The sequence below is a fragment of the Pinus tabuliformis genome, chromosome X, assembly GCF_031772625.1.
Source record: "Pinus tabuliformis cultivar Carrire ecotype Pingquan chromosome X, CPIR1, whole genome shotgun sequence".
Lineage (NCBI taxonomy): Eukaryota > Viridiplantae > Streptophyta > Pinopsida > Pinales > Pinaceae > Pinus > Pinus tabuliformis.
Genome location: NC_142308.1, coordinates 1,297,562,754 through 1,297,579,577, shown reverse-complemented (window position 1 = coordinate 1,297,579,577; position 16,824 = coordinate 1,297,562,754). Strand labels below are relative to the sequence as shown.

The 16,824-nt window shown below is 36.0% G+C and overlaps 1 pseudogene; it reads left to right on the top strand.

Annotated features, from left to right (window-relative positions):
* Positions 1-13,370, top strand: part of LOC149144802 (uncharacterized) — a 45,347-nt pseudogene extending 31,977 nt beyond the window's left edge.
* The last annotated feature ends 3,454 nt before the right edge of the window (positions 13,371-16,824 follow it).

Genomic DNA, 16,824 nt, shown 5'->3' with positions numbered 1-16,824 from the left:
CAGAAGGTCAAAGTCAATATTTTCTATTGGGCGCGATATGATTAGCCTTTTTGGGAATGGAGGAGAAGAGGTGGTTGTCTGATAATGAGTTTGTTGTCTAAATAATTCCTCTTCTTGTACTACTTGTTATGAAGGAAACAAATTTTCAGCTTGAACATTTTTGTCTCCCTTTGATTTTATTATTCGGCCAGACCTTAATTGAGGGTCGTTGCAGTCCCTTAACTTGATTTATAGTTTTGGTGCTTCAATTATTTGAACAGATTGAACCGGTCTATTATTGGGGTTTTGTTTGGGTTGGGCTGGGAGTTGCGGTCTGACATTGGTCTCGGGGTTCTGTTGTAATGCATATGGCGCTGGTAGTGTAGGTTGAGAGAAAGGGATTGTTCCAACTGGCTGATTCATCAGTCTTTGCCAGTTTGACTGCCAGGCTTGACTTTGCGAAGTGGAAGGGGACCATTGCATTGGATATGCATTGTTTTGCCAAAATGGTGGGCAATAAGGGAAGTTTGGCCAATTGTTTTCACTTGTTTGATTTGGCCATGGTGATGAAGGAAATGGTTGTTGTGGCCAGCTTGGGAAAGGTGGCTGATTTTGCCACATTGTATTATATTGTTGAGCATGATATTGCGGAAGTTGGAAAGAAGAGGATGGATCGGTGGGCATACTTGGTTGTCATGGCTGCCATTGGCGGCGCTGATTAAGTAGGTACACTAGTTCTGATTCTTCTTCCACTTCCTTGTAAACTGCTTTCAAACTCGGGAGTGATTGACAGTTCTCTGTGGAGTGGTCTTTTGTGCTAATAGCGCAGATTTGAAATACATCTAGTGGGCACTCGTTTTGGTTGTGTTTCTTTCTGCATCTAGGGCAGAATATTGCCAATTTTTTCTCTGCTTCTGCTTGTTTCTGTTTAGCTTGCATAATATCAAGTTGCATTGTCAAAGTCCCCAATATGTCAGTTTTAAAATCTTCCAGTAAATTCCCGATTTCTGCACGGGTTACACTTCCACCAGAGATCCTGTTGTCCCTTGTGAGCATGTCATGTTTTGTTGGTTTTAGCCTCGTACTGCCTCTCGAACTCCTGATACACAAGTCAATAATGTCAGCAAAATTTTCTTGATAAATGTCACCCTTCCCCATAATATTTAGTGTTTCAACCCATTGTTCCTTCTTTCCTTTAATTAATGTAGTTTTTAACACATTGTCAAGTAAGGGTAATGATGCATAAGGAGATATCTAAAGATTATATTGAAACCGTTCAACATATTCTTCCAGTGTCTCATTAGGTCTGGCTACCATCTGAAATATTTCATCTTTTAATTCTCTAGACCTGCAGTAATCCTGATACTTTTTTAGAAAGGCAGATTTCATTTGATCCCAGTCATTTATAATGCCTCCACCTAACCCCATAAACCATCGTAGAACCGCTCCTTTTAGTGTGGAGGGAAATAGTTTTAGTTTTTGGGGGTCTGTTGTGTAGTCATACCCTCGGCATAACACGTCGAATTCAAATAGAAATGCATCTGGGTATTCTGATGTTAGGCCATGGAATGTAGGAATATGCTGGAGAGGAATGGCCTTCATAGGTGCATTAACTGCAGTATCTACAATGGGATATTGTAGTGAGGAGGTTTGAGGTGTTTGTTGATTCTAGGCCATTTGATCAAATATGTGCCAATATCCTTCTAGGATTTCTAGGGAGTTATTCCAAGGCTAACTAGAAGGAGTAGAATGGCCTTAACAACACTTCCTTAGTGTGGGATGAGGAATGTTCCTTGCTGAACTATTATCTAGGGGGATTTTGTATTTTCAGGTTCTTTAGCTTTGTTTTGGATGATCTTGACAACACTTCCCTTATCTGGGCTACTTAGTGTTTGAACTACTCCAAGAGGGGATCTTGGTTCTTCTATTTCCCCTGTTTCTCCTCCTTCACAAATATTAATAGAGTTCCCTTCTTGTGAAGAAATTGGGTGAGAATTCTCAATTTCTTGAAAATCTTGCTCGGTTTCTTTTGTTTGGCTATGCACCTCAGCAAAGGCTACAGATGGTGATTATGTGGCCTGAAGGGAGCTAGTAGGTTGTCTAGAAGCAACTTTTCTAGGACCTACTATTGGCTGAGATTCTGCTTTCTTGATGATATCATCTATAAAGGTCGATCGGCCAAGGGTCACTGGTCCCTTAGCTTTATCAGGTTTGGGTAGTGTTTTTGGATTCTTTTCAGGCTTTTTCTGCTTAGTCATGCACTCAAATCAAATACTTATTTCTACCCAATGTAATCAACAAATCTGCAGGAAACTGAGCTAGGGGGCAGGGTTGTTACATGCTCCGTATGCAGGTTCTTACCTTTCATTTTTAATACCCAATTCTTGCCTAGCAGGTACTTATCAAATGCACACTACTCTTATTAAAACAAATGGCTACACTCTCCCTGGGAACAATGCCAAAATGTTGAGCGATAAAAGGTGTCTTTTTAACTCCTAATTATCTTCACATTAATTGGCAATACAGGTACGATTTTCTATTTCAAAAGTGTACTCAGTCTGAGGTGGCTACTTTCTCAAGAGTAATGTTTTGTAGTATAGTGCTTTAAAATGCAAAGATAAATGAATTCTGGAAACAAAATCTAATTGGAACAACAAGAAACTGAAATGTTCTGCAACTAAATCATTCACTCAAACAATCATCAGCTGAGGACTCAATAATGATAACTCTCTCCCTTGTAAACTGTTTCAAATGAAAATCAATCATAGGCAAGACCTCCAATCTGAGAACTTAGATAGCGATAGTTAGTGTCCTTTATAGTTGTAGAACCTTCAATCCACACTAAAGAAAATAACTAGAAATAGCAATTCAATTGACAGAAAAGGAACAACAAGTAAGTATATCGAAAAACTGAACAACAAAGCTTGATTTATCATAAATGAATTAAACAGTAGAGTTTATCCTAACATAAATGAATTGAAAAACAATCTTAATCCAACGGAACAACAAAGCAAATTAACTAGAAACACACGGCGACTATAAGTTAAACTGAATCAGCAATCTTATTCTAGCAGCATGAACATTAATCGCAGGTATTAAAGGAATGACAATCGCAATTATAATTGACAGTAACTTAATTGAACAACAATCGCAATTATAAGTGAGCAGCAATTAAATGAATAGCAATCTGAATTAGACAACATAGTATTAGATCATAATGAACAGTAGGACATTTCAAGTTACAGTTAATAATTTTGTCACCAACGCAGTCCAATTATGATTTTGATATAACAGAGCAATTCCGAGAAATGTTCATAAACAAAAGAATACCAGAAAAAGCGAATTAAGGAAATGCAAAGGAAATCAAACCACACAAGACTGTAATTGTAAAATAGTGATGCAAGAAGTAGGTGAATCCATTAGGGCTGGGCCCTTAGCCACCAATGAAGCACTGATGAGTTTACTCTAGCATCAGATAATGGAATAGCAATTGAGTTATATATTAATCATGTATGGCAAAGTTTATAGCTATCGCTCTTCAAAGAGAGTTGATGATCAAATTTGAGATTACAACAGTAATTTCTGAAAAATAAAAATCCCTTTTTTTGTCTTTACAATTGCTACCCCATTTATAATGGGTAGGCAGATACATCAAGGTTGTAGATAACCTTTAAAGTAGCGATCCCTCAAGATCAAAAGATCCTGAGGGTTTCGCCTAATCTTCTATTCTTCAATTATCTTCTTGTCCTATTATGCAGACGCTCTCTCTTCTCCTTCTTTTCCTGAACTGCATGCTCCAGATTCAATCTCCTTGTCTGGACACAGTTTCCTAGTGGAGGAACAACAGTTGCTCTGCTTTTGTCTTTACCTTCTGAATAGCGGTTTTCCAAATCTTTCCTTTTCTGTATAAAAAAACACAATAATTGATTAATTCGTATTAACCACTACTTTCCCATTTCAACTATAATGTTTTATCATATTGCCAGTTTTTAGAATAAAAAGAATTATGTTTAAAGGGAAAGATGAAGAAATGAATGGCAGAATCGTGCCTTTTCCTTTGCTCAACAGGATGTTGCATGAGAGAGCAGATGATTAGATGAGGCAGAGTTGCTGGAGTTGATGAATTGTTCAACAATGATAAATTGCTAAAATTTGTAGTAATTTGTTCAAAAAATAGGGATTGTTGAAGGTCATTGCATCAAGTGTTTTTATGGTGGCTTTGGTGGGTAGTTATAGTGAGCATAATTTAATTTTTTTTGAGGCAAGTGGTATGTTGCTTCTAGTGTGAAAATGGATGAAAAATGGATCGACAAGACCGACAAGTGGTATCTTACAAATCAGGGATAGAATCTCCTTTTGGTGGGTGCTAGTAAAGGTTTGGGGGCATGATTCCCTTTCAATAGAGACTGATAAACGAGAAGGAGAAAGATTCCCTTCCAGTGGGTACTGGTAAAAGAGAAGGGGAAACAATCAATTTTAGTGGTAGCTGATAAACGAGCAAGAATTGAAGTTCTTTTCAGTAGCAGTTGATAAACCTACAAGTGGTAGCTTATGGGGCCATGATGTAATCGAGTTGAAGATTGTAATAAAAACAATATTGGTGTCTTGTATATATGTTTCTCATGTTGTTGATGATGTTATGTCTTACATGATTGTGTTTTTGATCCATTGATAATTGTTAAAGTGATTGAAAATTGTAATTTGTGAATATTGTATGATTTGGCCACACTAATAATTCAACTCCCCTCTCAGTAGTGTCCTGGTTTCTATTGTTTTCAACTATTGGTATCAACATCATTGTTCTTCAAGATCAGTTTAACAACTATAAGGAAGATTGAGGATCATGGAGAACTAGGATTGGATCACTCAGATGGCATTCCATTTTCGAATGCCTCAAATTATACAATTTGAAAGGTAAGGATGATAATATAATTACAAGTTCTTGATTTTTATGTATGGCTATCTATGGAAAATGGAGTTATAAATAATAAGTTTGATAAATTAGCAAGGAAGGAAATCATGAGCGTGTTGTCTAAGGAAGAAATTGAGAAAGTAATATGTTATAAGACTACCAAGGAGATATGGGATTTATTTCAGTCTATCCATGAAGTAGATATGCAAGCTGCATGTGACGTCAAGAGGCTTTCTCTGGTGGATGAAGTAGTCAAAGGATTCAAAGGGCATTGAAGATCATGAATCAGATGACGATTCTTTTGTATCAAGATGCCAATTCAATGATATACACCCAGAGGAGATGCAATATACAAGTAATTCGTTGTTATGTTGTTATTGTAGAACAGTAGGCCATTTATTTTTAAATTTCTCAGTTGCAAGTATTAGTGAAAGTGAGAGTTGCTCATTTAGTAATAGTGAAGAAGGCACTACCTTAGTAGAAATAGAAGATATGGAATTTATTCAAGAAGGAAATGGGTCCACCTCTAGTGGAAAAGAAGTAAAAGAATCCCTAGAGTCATCAAGGGATCAAAATTTTGAGAGTGAGATTGATACTTTTGGTGAATCTAGTTTCCCCTCCGTTAATTTGGAGGATCATAAAAAAGAAATATCTTTGAAGAAGAAAAAATATCATCTCTTGAGGAGACTAAGAAATTCAGAGCTATAAATACGAAGATGGAAGAAGAGAATAAAACATCAAAAGAGTAGGTGTTGAAGCTTCAGAAGCAACCAAAGAATTCTAAAGTGTTTAAAGGAATTCAAACTAGCGAGTGTTCCTATTAGGATGAGATAATGTTGAAACATGACAGTGACAGAGAATAAACATTAAATAAGCCTACCATATTTGTCAAAAACAAATCCAACAGTGCAATAGTGTTAAAGGGACCCACTGGCTTTTTCAATGAAAAATCCCACAACATAGCAGTAAGAAATAAAAGAATGTGACATCTAGGAGAAGGTATCCAATCCCTAATTTGTTTTATTGTAGAAACACAAGGCACTTTTCCTCTAAGTGTCCATAGAGGAAATTGAAGGTGAAACAACATAGGTGGAATGTGTAGATTCAGCCACAACAATGAATTTCTCAGAAGGGAAATTCGAACATCCAAGTATAGAAAGCCACTTCCCCTCAAAGAAAATATTTTCAGTGGCCAAATAGAAGCAAGAGAGCGAGTATTATTATGAGAAATTGGACAAGCAAAAGTGTTGATAAGAAGTTTAATTACTTTTTCCCCTTCTTGAATAATATTGCATGCTACAAGTGTAAGAAATTTGGACACGAAGTTGTTTCATGCAACTCTTGTAAGAAATTATTTTTTCAGAATGCTGCAAATAAAGTTGAGAGCAAAAAAAAAATAGTGCAGGAGATATTTCAGCACTCGAACGATGAATGGAGGTAACATTGAACAATGTTTTGATATGAAGAAAATCAACAGAAATTTAGCATATCAAATTCTGCAATTCTTGTAGTTCATATTGTTGGAATTATGATACAAATTTGGCACTATGACACAAGTGTTTTCCTTGATGGAAACTCACATAGATGACAGATCAGAGTTCAGACTCTCAGAATGAAGAAAAAGAGGTATACGCAGGTTCCCTATTAACCAAACCGTGTGTACATGTGGGTTAGCACACCAAAAGGAACATATAGTGTACACATGCACTTTCATGGAAGGAAAGGCATGTACATGTTGGAAAACTTAGTTTTGGTCCATGGTACTTGATCCATGGTATTGTCATCCATGGTATTGGTCCAAGGTCTCTTGTCTGAAGTGTTGACCCCAGGTATTTGGTCCAAGGTATTAGTTCTAAGTGGTTTTGGTCCATGGTATTGAGTAAGGCCTAAGACAATAAAAAGAGGAGAATATCATTAGGCAAATAACTCAAGCATTGAATATCTTATGAAGAGCAAGATCGAGAATACAGGCTATTAGGCATAGCTAGATCTGAATCAAGTAAGAACCTAAATGCTTGATGAAGGATAAAATCTATTGATGGGTCAAGATCTTAAGGCTTGAAGTGAAGTATCTTTCTGTGGATTTGATCTTTTATCTGAATAATTGGCACATATCGTAATCTATAAATATGATGATCTAGGTATATTTGATGTCTGAATAGTTGTAAAGGTTAAATCATCACTTACAGATCTATATGTAGGTTCACTATAGCAAAGGTGCGTATACACGCTGGGTTTGCATAAAAAAACAATGTATACGCAGCTTCACCTTGAGAAAAGTGCATATGCATGCAGGTTCAACATGTTGAAGTAGTGTATACCTAATAAAATATGCTTTAGCTACTTCTGTTTATTGTTGTAGTGTTTTGGGTTATAGCATGGGTTCTGGTTACTATTTCTGTATTTTGGTTACAACATTCTGAGAAGTGATTGATTGATTCAGTTTTGGTTGGTGCAAAGGAGATTGATTGATGCAGATATATTTGATGGTTGATTGATGTTATTGATGGATCCACTTTGAAAATTAATAAAACATGGTCCCTAGAACAAAAGAGAAGGTTGTAGCATTCTGTAGGCCTGCACCTATGTACTAGTAATCACAACACCTAGTACAAGAGCTAGGGGGTTGTAGCTCCCTTCCAGAAGAAGCTAGAGAATGAGAGAAGGTTGTAGCCTTTTGTAGGCAGAAGCCTGGATATTAGTATAAGTCTGCACCCGTACAAAAATTGTAAAAAGAATTTTCTTATTAAAAGAAGATAGAGACGATTGTAGCAAGTGGTTTTCACCCACATTTGGTTTCCACCTTATATCTTGTTTTCATGTGTGTGATTGCCTATTTTGTTTTACTACACCTGGTTATTGTTTATATGATTCTGATGCACAGATTAAAGATCAACTTATGATGAATTAACTAAGTTATAAGTTCGAAGAATATACGCTAGTTGCCTTACATACATCTGCGTGTACACACAAGTTTAATTAATTGAAGAAGCATATATGAATCTGATTATGGAAATGAAATATTGTTGACTTTCTAATACTAATTCACCGCCCCCCTCCTCTCAGTATTATTCCAACACATATCTCACATAGACTTCAATCAGTTAAGAGAAGAAACATTAAGCTTCACAGTTCACCAAATAAATATAGTGAGAAAGAAGAGAAAAAGTGGTTTGCATGCTCAGGCAATGGCAGAAATCCACCCAATCGAGAAGATCAGTGCAGGAAAAAAGCTCATTGTATTGAGAAAATTCAACCTGTGCAAGTGTGGAAGACAAAGGAAAATAGACTACTCTGGGGGAGTAGATTCCTTGCTCCTCTTCATTGAAAATAATAGGTTGGCTTCAAGGGTAGCCATAAAAATCAAATGTGAGGAGCATAAAGGAAAAAGTCAATAAATGCATCTGAAGGATAAAGGGAACTATTCCCTTTTCATGTTTGATTGATTGTTGTTGTCAAATCATTTGGTAGTCATACCATGTGTAGTTGGTGATGATCTATTTACTGTTGAAGATTTTTTAGCAAGTATAGACTACAACTTTCTAATGCAAAGAAGGATCATGGCCACAAACAAATTATACGCAAGGTTTGACTATCAAATTATGCATTAACAGTTGGTATCATTAACTAGTACCAGTTGTGTGTTTCATGACAGAGGTTAACGGTGTTTGCTACATATTTGAGCAATTTGAATGGATTGACTATTATGAGATTGTATCACATGTATCTAAGGTATTATCAAATGGGATCAAACATCAAATTTATGATGAGTTTGATATCATTAGAAGTCTACCAGGTGAAGCAAAAGCATGAGTTGTCTTAGCAAGAGATCCCTCTTGTTTTCTTGAGGAAAATATTGAGCGTAAATACTCCTTTTCTGATTTCCAATCTTCTTTAGAGGACAGAGAGGAAGCTTCTTGGATTAGATTAGAGGCATCTGAGATTTTTTTTTAGCTCAAGGAGAAGTAGTTGATAGGTCCATGAGATCAAAATATGGAAGGATATTGTTGATAGGGGAGCATGTTAGTATCTTTTCCATTGATGCCAATGGGGGAGTAGCGTTGACCAAACTCAAGATGGTAATTATCATTGGTAATGACGTTTTGTTTGATCTTGGTGTCGGCATCAATGCCAAAGGGGGAGATTGTTGGAAAAGTGTTTTCATTGATGGAAAATGAAATATGATTGATGGAAAAGGAAATGGAAAATATTTGTAATGGTAACTACATTGGTTTTCATTAGTGGCCAAGGGAAAGATTGCACCAAGAAAGGTGGAACGGGAAAAAGAAAAGGAAATGGTACAGGTGGATAAGGCAAAGGTATGGTACAGAGCCTTCGAAGCCAATCTTGGAGTAGTAGACCATCTTAGGTGTAGATCAAACCCACACATATGGAAATATCCAGGAAAAATATTTCTAGTGGTATGTGGAATTTTGAAAATGGCCTCTTGGATCATGAGATAGAGATAGTCAAAGATCTATGACCCTAAATCAAAGTTTACAGAGTTAAAAGGTGTTTATATGAACTTTGGCATGCAACCAATGTTGGAAGAAATCCAAAACATGGAAGAGATGGTGGTAGAGCCTCTAATCAATACCTTTAGGCTTAAGTGGAGGCTAAAGTAGTAGCGAATAATTTTTTTATTCGCCAGAGGTGGAGCTCGCCTGACAGGCTGGCCCGATAAAGTTACCTCGTAGTTTTCACCTTGGTAGAATGATTTTTTTATGCCCAAGTATATGTGATTTGGAGAGAAGAACCGAGATGATGTCATCTTGGTTGTCATACCTTAGAGGGTTCACCCTGAAATATTTATGATGTGCACAGGTCTCATTAATCCAAAAGATGTGGCAGACAATGCCCAAGTCTAAAGGACTGGGAGATTGTCACCTGGAAAACAATAGGTTGGGTCAGAGGAGCCCACAATACAGGTCAACCCAGATGGTAATACATGGTGATATTATTGTTATGCCCCAAGTCTAAGCAACCGAGATAGGTGGAGTGGAATGAAGGCATCTTGGTGGAGTTACCCTGGAGGGTATACCCTGTAAGGTTTGAAAGGGAACACAAAGGTAAGGTCTCGGGCAGTAGTCATCGGGACACAACAGCTAAACTTTGCTCAATGGGAACCGAGTGGGTGGAGTTCTCCTAATGGTATTACCACGAAAAAATCCTTTTGGCGCACAAAGGGATGGACTGGGAGGAAAGAGTCAGGACATGCATTAGGGGAATTTTGAGGTCTAAAATGGGCCTCCTAAGGAAATTATAAAATAATAATGGAAATAATAAAATAATATTATATTACATCATCAAATTTTAGAGGGAAAAAAGAAAAACTATTTTTTCAACTTGTATTTTCAACTTATCTCCCTATGGGTTTACTCAAATTTTGAGCAGAAAAAGTCGTTGGATGAAAATTTTGATTCCTCACCCAAGGAGTACCCATGTTTCATACTTTTATGGACCCTACTACATGAAAAATGAGAAATACAAGAAAACATGATTGCATTCACATTGTTTCATGTATTTCTCATTTTGCATGTAGTAGAGGCCATGAAAAGTATGCAAGATGGGTACTCTTTGCATAAGGAATTGAATTTTGCATCCAACGAGTACTCACACTCGTAATTTGAGTAAAACCTTAGGGAGATAAGTTGAAAAAATAGTCTTTCCTTTTTTCCCTCTAAAATTTGATGTTATAATCTAATATTATTTTATTATTTCCACTATTATTTTGTAATTTCCTTAGGAGGCCCATTTTAGACCTCAAAATTCCCTTAATGCATGTCTCGACTCTTTCCTCCTATCCCATCCCTTAAACATGTGCAAAGGTTTAACTAGCCTGGGTTTAATTAGCATCTCCCAAGGAACAGTAACTTGTAGTGCTTTCCCTTTTGGAAAGGGATCTTGATATTGTTTGCCTAGAACACATCCTGGACAAACTCCATCTATGCATGACACTTAGGAAGCCTAAGTGTAAGATTTTGAGAATTCATTTGCTGCAAATATCTGTAGTTAAGGTGTCCAAATATTTCATGCCAAAGATTACTTATTGAATTAGAATATGCAATAAAAGTGTTACCAGAAGAAGGCTCAAAACCTACAAATCTGTATAAGCGAGAGCTATGATCTACGTAACCATATTCAAGAACAACTTCTAGATTTTGTAGTTCTCGAATGACTACATCATTGGGAGAAAAATCAACTTTTTTCCCATCCCTAGAATGACAAATCTAATAAATAGAGAGTAAATTTGTGGAGATATCATACACAAATAAAACATTATTGATGCAACCATAATCTAACTACACAATGCCTAATCCATGAACATCAAGCTTTGAATATTCTCCCACTGCAATCTAGGAAACACTACAATCAAATGGAGATGGAAGAAAATTACTGGAATGAGTCATATGATGAGATGCACTTGAGTCAAATATCCAACTATTTGAGAACGCATGTAAAGCTCGAGTAGATAAAGCATGCCTTCTACCATATGAAGAGGGTTTGGATATTGAAATATTATGCTGCTTCATCGCTTCATTCAATGCTTCAAGTTTCTTATAACAATTCGATTATGGATGCCCTTCTCCTCCACAAAAGTTGCAGGTTTCATTTTACCTCTTCTTCTTTGGCTTGGAGGAAGACCTTTCGATCTTGGAAGAGGATGGATAGGGCTTTGACTTTTGATGAGGTTTGGAGGGAGGATCACTACTTTGAGTAGAATCCTTCTTCTTTTGAGGGCTAGCTTTTGATTTTCCTTTTGAGATATGTGCTACAAGAACTTGAGACGTTGAGCTAGAAAGAACATCTAATTGTTCAAGTTTAGATTGTACTCTTGTTAAGCATTCACAAAATAAATCAAAAGAAGGAATTTTAAAATTATCACCAAATGCATCCATTATAGAATAAAATGTAGAAGAAAATACATAATACGGAACCTTCAACTTGTATAGAATCAGGAAAATGCACTCACTGTCTGATTTGGTGTCTCTGCATCCTTTCAATTGTGGAACCAATTAATGAAATTTGACAATATAGTCTTTAATAAAGGTATGCTCATTAGGGATCAATGAAGAAAATTCCGCTTTCAATTGTAAGGCCTTAAACTCGTTTATTTTCCAAATAGAGAGACCATCTTGTCCCAAATTTTCTTTAGAGTATCATAATTATGAAGATGGAATAGAAAACTGTCTAAAACATGAATCCCAATCAACCCCATGGCTTTTTCTAGTATTTCACATGATAAATATTTCATCAAGTAGTGAGCTTGGGAATAGGGAGTTAAGATCTTTATAAAATTGTTGAATTCTCATAGGGAATTAGTGCAAATTAGAGCCATAATTACGCTTCAGAGAATAGAAAAAATTTCTTGGGAGGAAATTTTAGAACAAACAATGCCACATTTGATTTCCCTTCTATGTTTTCCCTCTAGTGGTGGGTCTCCATCCATTCAAGAGACAATTGCTTTTTTCTTGGGAAGGCTTGCACACAGAGGGGATCTTTTGAGCTCTACTATGGGATATTCTGGAACTATTCCCATCCTTGTAAGACTCTTGCTAGAATCTGAATGGAGAAATCAAACGGTGGTGGTCAAGTCTTAGAGGGAGCTTGTCATATGTACACAAAGTAATCAAGTAATTATGGCTAGGACTGGAGGATAAGTAATAATGAATCTTATGGCTTCATCACATAATGATGTAAAGAAAATCACTACAGAAATGTTGACTTCATTAACACACTTGAAGGACATTCAATGAGTAATGGTTATTTTGGGTGGAATCCCCGTGTTAATCGAGTCAACTATATTAATGACGATTACATCCAGAGTCAAGGTAGCTCATGAAATTGGACAACTAAGAGTCACCAAAAGGGTTAGAATGATGCTTGTGAATGCAGGTGCTATTCCTATTTTGATTGAGATTCTAAAAGAAAATGATTTGGTTGTAAAGCTTGGTATTGGGAATGCTCTTGGAATAATATTGGCACATGTTGATTATCTTAGTCCCATTACTCAGGCTGGTGCCATTCCCCTCTTTCTCAAAATGCTTGAAGGAACCAATCCCTAGGGGAAATAAATTTTTGAAGATGTATTTTTTATTTTGGAAGTTGTAGAAGAGAATGTTATAGCCATTGCGGAGCACTTAGCGAGGATGCTACAAGGTTCAAATGTTGAAGCAAAAGCTGCAACAATGGATGTTGAATGGGATCTCTCTAGCCACAAACATTTTTCTATGTTGTCAAAGATTCAAGTGCAATCCCTCTACTTCTGAGACTGTTGGAGGATGAGAATGACGATGTTAAAGAGAAGGAATGTGGCATTCTTGCACAATTGAGTTATGATCGTGCTGACATACTAGCTTTAATAGAGGCTAGGAATGTTCCATTACTTTTGTCATTGTTGGAAAATAAATCATAAGAGCTCAAAGAAAATGTTGTTGAAGCTCTAATAAATTTGCTGCAGAAAAAAGGAAGGACTTGAGGAAGGGCTGACATGGTACTAGGAGAAGGACTAGTTTAGGGTTTGGGTTTTTGTATCTCACTTGAAGTAGATTCTAAGAAGAGAAGAGTTTCTAGGTTTTTCCCCTTAGTGAAATTTTGCACTAGATGAGAGCCTAATGTTTGTGCCCTCTATTATTGAAATTTATGTTATTTATATTTTTTTATGAAATATTTAACTAAAATAACACAATAAATATAATAAGTTCACAAGAAAATATTAAGGTTAAATGAAAATAAGATTAATAGTCGCCACTATCCATTTTCCAACATGGTATCAAAGATAAGGTGAACAAGGGATGGAATCAAAAGGAAAATAGAAGTACTTATTTGTGAAGGGGAAGGGAAAAGGAAACTCTCAAGAAAGGGCTAAAGAAGAAGACTTCAAGAAGGATTGAATACTCATTGGTAGAAAACCTAGAAGTAGGGTTTCTAAAATCAAGCTCTCATTTAAGGAAAATATTAAAGGAAGATTGTTGACTTCTCTCTTTGGAAGAAGGTCTATTTGGAAGGAATCTTTGAAGGAAGCATAAAGGGACTTTAGAAGATGTTATGAATGATAATTCAAATAATCTTGAAGGAACCAAAGAAGGTTGAAGGAATCATGAAGGAAAATCTTAATCTCAAGTAAGTAACATATTATTACATCATGCAATGATGCATGAATCTTCAATTCATATGGGTTCTTTCTACAAGGAGAGAATTAAGCTCATTAGGGAATCAACCTATCTAGAATGGAAGAAAAGAATTAACTTGATACTCATAGAACAAGAGGTAATTGAATATGTTAGCAGGGAAATCACTGAACCAAGAAAGGAAAAGACACAAGCACTAGCAAAGTACAAGAAAGGGGAAGTTGTTGATAAATGTAACTAGTTTTGGTCTTCATAATTGTTGTACTCATTTCAATATGTACCTTATGTAACAAACAAGAAAAAAAATAAAGAAAATTTATTATTATTAAAGCATGGGTTTCATGCTCATTATTGATGGTCTTCTAGGTAAAATCATTTTCTTTGTGCTTCTAGGGTTTGTTAAGTCTTAGGATTTATTGTCATGAGTCAAGGGCGTCAACATCATATTTATAAGACGCTTCCAGACAATTTGTAATTGTAAAAAGAATTATTTTTGAGTCTAGAAAGTCATGGATTCTCCAAGAGTACAAGTTGACCCTAAGAACATCAAGTCGGCCAAAAGGAGGGAATTCAACCCCTTGAGAATGCTATATAAAGAGAAGTTCGACTTCATTCCGAGACACACTCACTGGCAACTTTGATCCACAAGAAAGAGTTTGGTCTATAGTTGGGTAGTTGTAAGAAGGAGAGTGAAGGTCAAGAAGAAGGAAGAAAGACATCATTTCTTGGTTTTTTGGGATCTATCACTCTTGCACATGCAAAATTATAGGGTTTATGGGTTGAAAAATGAATATGAAGTTGTAGGTCCGAGTTACAGTAGGAAGATGTGCATAAACTTGTAGCTAGGAGGAAGGAAACTCTATCTAGACCTCGCTGAACTTAGGAAGATATGTCTTACTCTTGGAAGGTCCAATAAGGAGGCTATATTAGGTTTTCTTAAAGAGTTTCAAGGTCAAGTAGTAGTGTTGTAGTTGGTAGGTCAAAGTTGTAGTGTGTAGCGGTTTGGTGCAGATTCAAGAAGGACTTGAGAAAGGGCTAACTTGGTACGAGGAGAAGGACTTGATCTAGGGATTGGGTCTTTGTATCTAATTTGAGGTAGATTATAATAACTTTTTTTTTTATTTTTCCCCTTGGAGGGGTTTTTCCCTGGCCGAGAGCCTACATTTGTGTTCTCTTTTGTTATTGCTATTTCTTGATATTGTTTGATGAAAATATATAACTAAGGAACATAAAGAAGATAAATAACATTCACAATAAAGTATAAAGGTTAAGGAAAGTAAGTATAATAAGCTATAATTTTACATTTTATAACATAGTAGAGAGCTAAGGAGAATAAGGAAGGCATCTAGTACGACACTACAAAGATTTGTTGATCAAAAGATAGGAAGTTCTCAAATCCCGAAAGAAGAAGACTACAAGGAAAATTATCTCGTGAAGGAATCTAGTTGAAGATTCATTAATAGAAGGCCTTGTGATATAGGGTTTATATATTAAATAAGTTCAAGGACTATATCAATCTTGCAAGAAGGGTTTTGATCTCGCAAAAGGAAGAAGTCTATTTGGAAGACATCATTCTTGGAAGTTTTTGCTTAAAGAATCCTAAAGGAACATCTTTCAAGAAAGTCTCCTCAAATATCTTGAAGGCATCAAGAAGGTTGGAGACATAATCAAAAGAAACCTTGGTATTCAAGTAAGTATTTTTAGTATTTCATAATGATTGAACCTTCAAGTCATGCAAATTCTTTCTACAAGGAGAGAAATAAGCTCATTGGAGCAAAAAACTCTCTGGCATGGAGGAATAGGATTTACTTGATACTGAGAGAACAAGAAGTGATGAATATGTCATTGCAAAAATTATTTAACCAAGCAATGAAAAGAGATAAGAAATATCAAAGTACAAGAAAGGGGAAGTAACGATGCAAAGGATCATAATCAAATCAATCAAGGATTCTCTTGTTCCTTTTGTGGAAAATTTGAAAACTTCCAAAGAAATGTATGACAATATAGTGAATTTGTACTCTATAAGTAAAATAGGTCAAAAGATGTATTTTTCAGAAAAAGCTATATATAATCAAGAAGTCAAAGGATGAGGATAGATCATACTTCCTCATGAGATTCTATCGGTTAAGAGACACTTTGCAAAGACTTGGGAAACTAATTACTGATTAAGAAGAAACCATATATGTTCTCAATGCATTTCCATTGGAATATAGAAACTTCGCAACAAGTATCTACTCTATGAAAGATTCAAATCCCTTTGATGAGTTATGAGCACAATGCATTTTAGAAGAGTATAGAATCAAAGTCAAGGATGACATTAGATCTGATGAGAAAACTCAAGCCTTCCTAGCTTGAGTCAAGAAGATGGAGAAGGGAAAGTTTGGAAAATCCAAGAAGAAATATATGTCCAAGATTTAATGCTTCAAGTGCCACAAGTTTGGACATTTCGAGAGGGACTATTCAAATCAACAAAACAATAAGAGGGAGGATAGTGATCTAGGTGGATATTGGTGGTCACCCACCAATTCCACTTGGACCCCCACCATTATTTCTTTCAATTTTTCAGTTTCCATAGTTGTAGCACAATTTACTATTTTTAGCAGCTTTTCGGGTTCTAAACTTCCAGAGCCGTTTTGAGGCTCTAAATGATGATTTTTTTGCAATCTACCCTCAACAATTATTTAATTAAATAGTCTTTTCCTTCGTAGTCCTTGGAGAGATATTTACAATGGGGTATCATGCGCATCAAACATATATAATATGACCAAATCACGACCCCGTGAAGTAGGTTGTCCAACTAAC